Below are 9,282 nucleotides of genomic sequence, written 5' to 3'. Positions count from 1 at the left end.
TACCATATTACTGTTTGTAACAGCAAGTGTCTCTAAGCTAGGCCACTTCGATCCCAGAATGCCAGTTCAGTCACAAGGTAAATCAAGAATCCAAAATACAAACAGGAATCAGAATTTTAGAAAGAGGCCATCGTCAAGGTCTAACTATCATTCTGTTATAATTAATTGTGAAACTCACAAAGAACACCTATATTATCCTGTGAGAAACTGTTGTTAATATTGTAACAATTACTTTAACTTGTACAAAGTAGCAGATATTTATAAATAGCAAATCTCTTTCAAATATTATTGTTGAGGGTGAGAGAGAAGGGAAGTGAAACAGGATTTATGAATATAAGATCTCTGACATTTTCAAGAAATCTGTCTAAGAACTATGAGGATTAACAATGTTTCACAGGTCAACTTTTATTTCCCTAGAAGGTGTGGTGGATTGATTCACATCTAGATAGGAGTCACTGGAATCAACATTCCATCTTAAAAGTATTCAAAAATTTCTGTTTTCTGGCTAAGATCCACCACTTTCTTGGGCCTCTACTTTTTCTTCACTTTTAGCAGCTGACTTTCTTTTTCTGGAATTTTTTTCTTTTACAAAGAAACAACATTTTATCACTTAATAAAAGTTATAATATAGAATAATCTCAAACAGAAAACAAGCCATGACAACATGTGGACATTCAGCAGTTAACTAGGGTCATGCATATATCTTAGGGTCTCATTTCCAATAAGAGGAATTCATTTCAGCAAAACTGCAAATATTTTAACATGGACCTTTAGAGTCATTCTCAAATAGTTAAAACTAATATTAAATCCATTTAGATACTTACCATTTCTACTTATTTCAGGTTTAGCATAGAAAGACCTAGATTCAAATCCCAGGTATCACTTCATAGCTGGGTCTCCTTGGATAAACACGTGACCTGAGATTGGTTCCAGATCATAAAAAGAAAATATGTACAAACTATCCAATTTACGGGATTGTCATAAAAATAAAAACAAATATGCAAAGTGTCTAGAACTTTTAGAAGGCACTAAACAAATATTAATGCCCCTCCCTATAATAATATCTGAATCCACGTAATTTACCATAAAACTTTTACTGACAAAATCTATTTCTACCTTAGCAGTTAAAATGTTGAGGGTGAAAAAATATATTCATAAACAAATTATCATGCAAATATAATATGTTACTATATTTGTTATATACATATAACTATATATTTCTCTTAGATGATATACACAGATATATATTTCTGACTGGATATATATACATATATATATACACAAACACACACACCCCTCATCTGTAAAAGAAAATCAGCCTCCTGCTTTGTAAAATGTTTCTTTTATACATAAATCTAGATAAAGATCCTCATACTTAGTCCAACATAATTGTTTATAAATAATTGTAATAGTAATCTAACAAGTTATTTGCCATTAATAATTATCTGAGACAACTGCATTATTTAGTTCTTTTTTTCTTACTCTACTATTGCCAACTCATTCAATACATATTTAGTAAAAAGGCCTGACAAAGTAATGGTATGTAACCAGAACATATAAATTTGGAGTAAATCAGAATGAATATGAAATGTGACAGTGACTGGATCTGTGTCATGAGAAAGTGATTCTTAAAAATGTTTCCTTTGCTCTTATGGAAAGCAAAATTTGCAACAAAATCTTAGTGAAAGGTGAAATGATGATTAACCTATATAAGAGTGTATATAGAAAATGTGATTCTGAAGAAAATATAATTCAGGAGAAAATCAGGACACTGTATAAATGTCTTCATGAAGAGGTGGTGTGGCTGCTAGAGTGGCTACTGACCCGATTGTTACCAAAACTGCTTATTGGTAGAAGAGTCAGATACATTTTTCTTTGTATAAGTTAAAATTAATAAAAGAGTCCCCAAAACTGAGAGGAGAAGCTTGAGAAATCCTTCCAAGCAAGACTTTCGGAGAGCAAAAAGGACACAAACCACAGAAGTGTTCAACTCCAAGGAGAAAACATATTCAAGAAACAGCAACAAACATCAAGCATTACAGTGACCAAGTACTAACTCTTCAACTTAAGTCAGAAATATTCTTTGGCTCTGCAAACTCCAGGACATGAGAGTCAGAAATCGGAACCTTTCCGTGTTTGATAACGATGTAATAATGTAATACAAAGTCACCCAGCCTCCATTTTGAAAGCAAAAAAAAAATGGTTTAACAACTCTCATGATTCAAGTCCTATTATAAAATTAAGGGTTTGAAGGGATCACTTAAATTTTTGATTAAATTTGACTGTATTATATGGAGGTAGTTATATCTTAGATCCACAAAGATTTTGAAAAATATTTGCTAATGTCAAGAGTTCAATGGACATAGTTTTACTAAGTCTTCATTTTTAACTGTATGTTATACATACCGTATCCACAAAGGATGAGCTATTTAAAAGCAATCTCATTCATAGTAATGTAATTTTAAAAACACTTTTCTGACTGAGCCAATGTAAAAAGCATTTTTATATACTAAACACCTAGAATATAAATATTCAAGTATTAAGAGTTTCCCCTTCTCCTAAGACCGTTTATCCCATTATGGAAATACTTTCTCTGTAAGTAAAATAATTTATACTAGAAAACTAACTTCAATTTTTCTACAAGAATTTGTGTTATTATTTTAACAATAAAGACCATGGTGATGTTAGTTAAATATTTTTAAATGTCTATTATCAGTTACTCTGATTTTTAAACTTAAGGCTCTTCATCATCCATTAACATAAAATTAGTAATCTTTTCTTCTGTAGCATTACAAGATTGGAGTGGAGAGGTATTTCTTTCAGGAAAATGTGTAACCTAGGTCTCGACTGTAGTACTTAGAAGGTATGTTTCAACTATTTGTTACTAATAATAGTTACACACGTTTTTTTAATACTCACTTTCCTCAATAAATCAGAGTAGATTCAAGTTTATCCCTATAATGATGTCATTTTCAACTACTTGTATTCTGATATGCTTTCCTGAGGAGGAGAGAACAAGAAGGAATTACAGAGAGCATGCTAGGACACTGTACATTAGTATATGTCACACATGTAAATATCTTCTTGTATTGGATGGGAAACAATATTGAGAATCACTGACTTAGATAACAAAATCTTTGTTTTACTGCTAGATAAATGAATAAGGACTATCTGGTTCTACTCCTAACTCTTCACTCAGTTCAATGCTTGCTTCACAACACCCAATAACTATATAGACTGGTCTGTGCATTTAAATCATGTGTGTTCTTCAAACAAAACAGAAACAAACGCGTAGATACAGAGAACAAACTGGTAGATACAGAGAACAAACTGATGATTGCCAGATTGGAGAAGTTTGGGGGAATAGGTGAAAAAGAGAAGGAATAAGAAGTACAAATTGGCAGTTACTAAATAGTCACTGGGAATACATTTGATAATACTGTAATAACTGTGTATGGTATCAGGTGGGTACTAGACTTATTGGGAAGATAACTTTATAAGTTATATAAATTTCTAACAATTATGCTATATACCTGAAACTAATGTTAATATTGAATGTCAAACTGTCATTTCAAAAAGTTTTTAAAGAATATTTGTTAAATCATGTAGAGAATCAGTGATTAAACTTACATGTGAAATATAAGTAAATAGTGTTCTTTAAGAATTAAAACCCTATACTTATAGAACACATAGTCTGAAAAAGGGTTATTTACAAAATATTGCTCCTTAAAAAATAATCATATATATCTGTAGCAGGCAGAAAAAATTCAAGTAAGAGTTTTATGAATTATTACATTTGAAAATAGTTTAAGTTTTGAAGATTAAGTAAATGTGGTTTAAGATGGGGAGAAACATGAGTTAGAGATTTAAGAAAGTAATACTCAGCTCTTCTGTACCACTTTTAAGGAAATATTTGTGGTTTAAGTGAAAGGAATTTTGGGAAACCGTCCAACAAAAGATGATAATCTAAGGTGAAAGAAAAATAATTCAGGAATTCAGACAAACTAGACATATTTTGAGGTGAAAAGCATTTAAATTTCTGATTATCCTGAGATACAGTAATCGAAGAACTATAAAGGAACTAATGATTTGCTCTGTCTGTACAAATGTAAATATCAATTTAAGTAAGCTTAATATACATTATTTTAATTTCCTAAATCTAAAATTTAAGGACTTTTAGGATGGTAGAATAAACACAGTGATAGCAGGAGAGACAAAATTAAAGCTATGATGTGAGAAACTGGATCTGGAAGTTGAACACTTCCTAAATTCGGGCATTTTACCTAGATTGTCTCGTTTCTTCTTCATAACAACCTTCTGAGGCAATTTTATCATCCTCATTTTACAGATGAGGAAACTATGGTTTAAAGAAATCGAGTAACTTGCCCAAAATCACACAGAAGAAAATTCTGATTTCTGACTGAAATCCAGATTACCTGGCTCACAAAAATAAATAAATAATAATAATCTTCTTTCATTACACCCTGTGACCTGGCAAGAAATAACTACATTAAAATTGTCAGTCTTTTAATTAAAACCTTCTAAAGAAGGAGACAATATCAAGCTTATAGTAAGTGCTGATGACGTATAATTAAAAAATTAGTCAGTTTCATAAGCATATATAAATGTTTAAGAAATAATTCTAAATCATGTATGACCATAAATTTTTAAAGCTAAATATGTAATATTCAATAAATGAAATCTAAAAATTTTTGTAGAAGGGCACTGAGTAAACTTCATCTTACCTATTTTGAATTAAAAAAATAAAAAGAACTTGAGAGGCCCATATTTTGTCAACCAGAAAGTAGTTTCATATGGGTAACTAGTATTATATTTATACTTATAAGAAAAAGCAGATAATAGCTTGAGTCTGATTCTTTTGTTCCAATATGTACTCTACTCTTTTCCATATTTCTTCCAGCTCTAAGAACCCTCTTCTAATTTAGGGTAACTAAGTCTCAAGTTCAGGAACTCCTGCAAGTTTAGATGCAAGTGAAGAGATACCGCAATGAAAACTATTAAAGTGTAATTATTGATAGTGTTACAGAATAAACAAAAATTTTGGTTATTTTCTAAAGCATTAACTATCATGGAATTATTGTTAACTCCTCTACAGTTTCACTGAATTTATTTTAAAGCATTTAACTTTTATAATAAAAATGAAAATAGGAAAGGAAGGAAAGGAAAGGGGGGAGGGAACCTACAACTTTGATTAAAAAATATCTAAATATTTCAGTCTCCCAAGTTCCAAAACTATGATAGCTTGTTCCCTTTAATCTCTCAGCGATGTGGTAAATTAACCATCTATAAGCATGCCAAAGTCAAATGAGATATGGAAAAATAATGAGGTAATCCAAAGGTCTATAAATTCTGAGACAGCTCTTAACTGCAAAATCTAAGAATTATAAAAATGAGGTAAGTATGAAAAACAGATTTAGGGTAAACTAAAACTGAAAAGCAGGATTCAAATACTTAAAGAGGAGTGCGAGAATTTCTTAATTATGGAAAAATTACAAATAAATACGTATGTGAACGTATAACCATTACTTATTCTATTATTATAAACTGAAGTTCTATATTAAAATATTCCTTTAGCAACAGCATGAAACAGCGCTCACCAAAGTCTTGAGTCCTATCAAAACACTGACTTAAATCTCTTTAATTACTTCATTTTCCATGAAATAGTTGTACTTGAAAAAGCTCACATTTGTAAGCTTTCCTTCCATTACAAATATACATCCTTATTCCAAAACAATGTATTTAGATCTTAAGTATGTTATCGAACATTGCATAACTAATAATCCCTTGGATCTGTCTTCAAAAAAAGGTGATCATTTAAAAATCAAGTACAAAACTAGAACCTATTAACACAGGAGTCCAATTTTAAAACAAAATTTTTATTTGTATAACCAGTTCATTAGACCTTTTTTCCTGATTACCAAAATGCCATTTATTCATCCGGGCCTTGATTTACAAAGAGGACAACTTCCCACTCACTCACAAAATTGCTTTAGAATAGTCTCATGGAATTAAATTACTATAGGTTTTCTAAACACTATTTCCATCTACAAACGGAAATAAGCACCTTACAGTATTTTGGTATGAGATATATTTATGCTGGTTTTCAACCTTGATCATTTCAGTTCCTCTGTTCCTTAATATTTACTATGTAACAACTGTCTTGAAAATGTTATTGCTGTGTAGGTAGTTGGGGAGTTACTGTACATTCAAATTGTCTGCATTGTTTGAAATTTTTCATAGTAAAATACTGGAGGAAAGAAATGTCAAATTTGAAATGGTCACAAACCAGAGTTATAGCTATCTAACAGCTGAAGATCAAATGAAACTGATTCATCTACCAAATGCCTGGATTATTTCTTCCAAACTAGACAGCAACCTTTGTAGTGCAGAAGCTTCATTAACTAGACCCTAAATAATTTTACACGGTATACATTTAATGCTGCCAGTTATCAGTGCAGAAGAGAAACAGATCTTCGTCAAAGGTCTTTCATGGAATAAAACAGAGAAAACGTTTCCATGTACGCCTATGTACTCTCATTATAGTCCCAATACCACTGGAAGCAGAGTTCCCTTGGCTCAAGTGTACTAGATGGAAAGATTTCCTAGATTACAAAAGATACACTCAGATTTCCTTTGCATTAACTGACAAACGTGTGGCTCTTCAAATATGTCTTCCTAAAGACTGCATGGTATACTAGAACTACAACACTGCACTAGCGAAATAATTATATTTTGCAATACATTTTTAAAAATTTTATTCCTATTCCACATTTTATTAAAATTTTATTCCCATTCTAGTTTTTAATCACTACAATAGTTTTGGTCTATTCTCATTTTTTTCGTTACACTTTTACATACGGTGACTCCGTCTGAGAATTTTTTTATTATCTTAAAATATCTGGAGAAAAAGAAAGATGGCATTACCCCTTTAGAGCCGTTGATGTCAAAGTAACAGTGAGATCACCATGATTACAAGCAGCTTCTTATGAACTAAAAAGATTAAAGTTTTTTTAAAAAAACCATAAAGCGAATGAAATTGCAAGGCTACCAGACTTAATAATTATTTTTAGATTTGGGACTGCACAGCACTAGGTAACATCACAAATGTACAAAGTAAAAAGCGACAACTTCACAGTTAACCCAATTTGTGCACGACGTAACCCTGCGGTACTAATACCAACTCCATTAGCGTGTTTCGGAAATTTGATAGTAAGGGAGACTTTAAGGCAGAAAGCTGACCCAAAGGTGCCTCCAAACATGTCCTCAACTCAAACGGCGAACAGAACAGAGCAGAAATTGTCCCGGCTGCACTAGCTTCAAACTTCAGTTTATCACTTGACTGTCTCTTCGAGGTCATATCTGACCGAGACAGGAGCAGGAACAGAAGCTGAGGTACAGAAGCGGGAGGTGAAGAAGCTGACCTACGGGAGACCTGCGGTCGGACTGCGTGGGTCAAGGAACATTGCAGGGCCCCAACGGTAGGAAGGGGCTAAGGGGAACACCTAGGGGTTAGGAGTGGCCGCCGCACTCTGAGGGCCACGCCAGGAGAGCAAGGGATGCGGGCGTGATGGGCGGTGCCCACAGTCCCCTACACACCCCCACACCCTGCAGCCCCCAGACCCAGCGACGGGGCGGGGCCGCGGCGCGCCCGCCGCAGCCCTTTCGCGCCGGCACCCGCCCCCTCAGCCTCCCGTCCCGGGTGGGTGGGAGGGGCGGACCTCGCCGGGCTGGATGGGCAGCCTGGCTCAAAACCCCAACCCCGAATGCTCTGCCGCGGGCGGAGGACGGGCGGGAGACCCCGCAGCCTGGGTCGGGGGTGGGGGGGGGTGGTGGAGGAAGAGCCTTCGGCGCAGCCGCCGCAGCCCAGGGCTGAGGCTCAGGCGCCCCTCTGCGGGCAGAGAGTGTTGCCCCCAATCTCGGCTGGCCTTCCCTTCTCTTCCCCCGCTCCCATGGCGTTGCCCCGGGCAACAGCGCCCGCCGCCGGCGGCGCGAAACTCACTTACCTAGAACCTGACAAGCAGGAGCCCCTCGGACACGGGAGCCAGTCACCACCCCGCGTCACGGGGGCCGCCACAGCCAATGGGCGCCGCTGTCAGGAACCTCTGCGGCCAATCCAGCTGCTCGCCGGTCTTCGGGCTCCCTCGAGGCCTCAGCCAATGGGCACAAGCGGAAGGCGGGCGCCTGCCGCCCGGCCCCAACCCCCTCCTCCACCACCTCCCAGGAGGCGGGGCGCGGCCGATTGGCCGGGGTCCCCGAGGGGTGGGACTCGGGCTCTAGGCCTGATGGCCCGCGCGGACTGGGGGCCGCGGGCGCGACGAGTGAAGGCGTGGTGCTGCGGACACCGCCCTGTGGGCCCGCTCCCGGGTTCGGGTGGGGTCCCGCGGTCCTCCTGTTTGAGCTGCTCTCTTCGTCCGTGTAGCCCGCTCCTCTCGAGCCGGCGTCCACTACTGTGGCGGTGGGAATGAGGGCGGGATGGGCCGGAGGCGGACGGCGGCGTCACAGGAAACTTTGGGAGACTCGCCTGGCCGCGGCCGGGAAGTGGCCGGGCCGGGGGTGATAAGCTGGGGCGGCCTGGAAGGGACTACCCGACGGATCGGCAGCGGGAAAGGAATTCAGAGGGTGGGGACGGAGGCGTGATTAAAATGTTAACTGTGCCCGCGGGGTGCTGGGTGATCCCGGGAGCTGAAATCTCCGGGAAGGGAAGCTGCTATGGGAAGGTGTACCGCCCCCCGCGCCACCTCCACCACCACTACCACTAAATGCGCATTTTTTTCACCCTCAAAATCAGTCACTATTTCCTGTACATTTTATTTCCATCACTTGTAACGTTCATTCCTTTAGAATGGTTTTAAGCTTCTCCAGTTGACTATGAGTGCCTTAAAGGCAGGAACTGTATTCATTCCTGTAATTCCCAGTGCCTGAGACTGTCTTTAAAAAAAACAAAAACAAAAAAAGATTAGACGCTCTATCACACAGTGCTAGAATTGTAATAGATCCTGTTTAAAAGCGTATAGCTGGTTCTGTGAGTGGACCTAATAGTAAGTCTTTCTTCAAGAGCCTATAATGCGTGAGGAACTCAAATTGGTTCGCTCTTCCAGTAAGGGCTGTTTTCTGAATGTCTTTCCTCAAAAGAATTTAGTGGAAAATGAGTAATGTGAGCTAAACAAAGATAACTAGGAGATCTGTAACAGTATGATAGGTATTATTAGTCGCTATTCAAGGATGTGTTCCTGTAGCCGACTTTTTAAAGCATTGTATATC

The 9,282-nt window shown here is 37.6% G+C and overlaps 1 protein-coding gene across 3 annotated transcripts in view; it reads right to left on the bottom strand.

The window, feature by feature from the left end:
- FER (FER tyrosine kinase) overlaps positions 1-8,638 on the bottom strand; it is a 404,440-nt gene extending 395,802 nt beyond the window's left edge. The window contains exon 1 of one of the 3 annotated variants that reach the window (XM_011365150.2): positions 8,025-8,638. The gene's annotated coding sequence lies outside the window, so the exon portion shown is untranslated. Of the gene's footprint in view, positions 1-6,945; positions 6,965-8,024 lie in introns of those variants that run through there. The other 2 variants (XM_023533609.1, XM_023533608.1) reach the window with 2 other exon arrangements.
- Positions 8,639-9,282: the final 644 nt, after the last annotated feature.

Source organism: Pteropus vampyrus, unplaced genomic scaffold (assembly GCF_000151845.1).
Source record: "Pteropus vampyrus isolate Shadow unplaced genomic scaffold, Pvam_2.0 Scaffold106, whole genome shotgun sequence".
Classification (NCBI taxonomy): domain Eukaryota; kingdom Metazoa; phylum Chordata; class Mammalia; order Chiroptera; family Pteropodidae; genus Pteropus; species Pteropus vampyrus.
The sequence above is the reverse complement of the archived record's forward strand: the minus strand, read 5'-3'. Positions and strand labels throughout refer to the sequence as shown.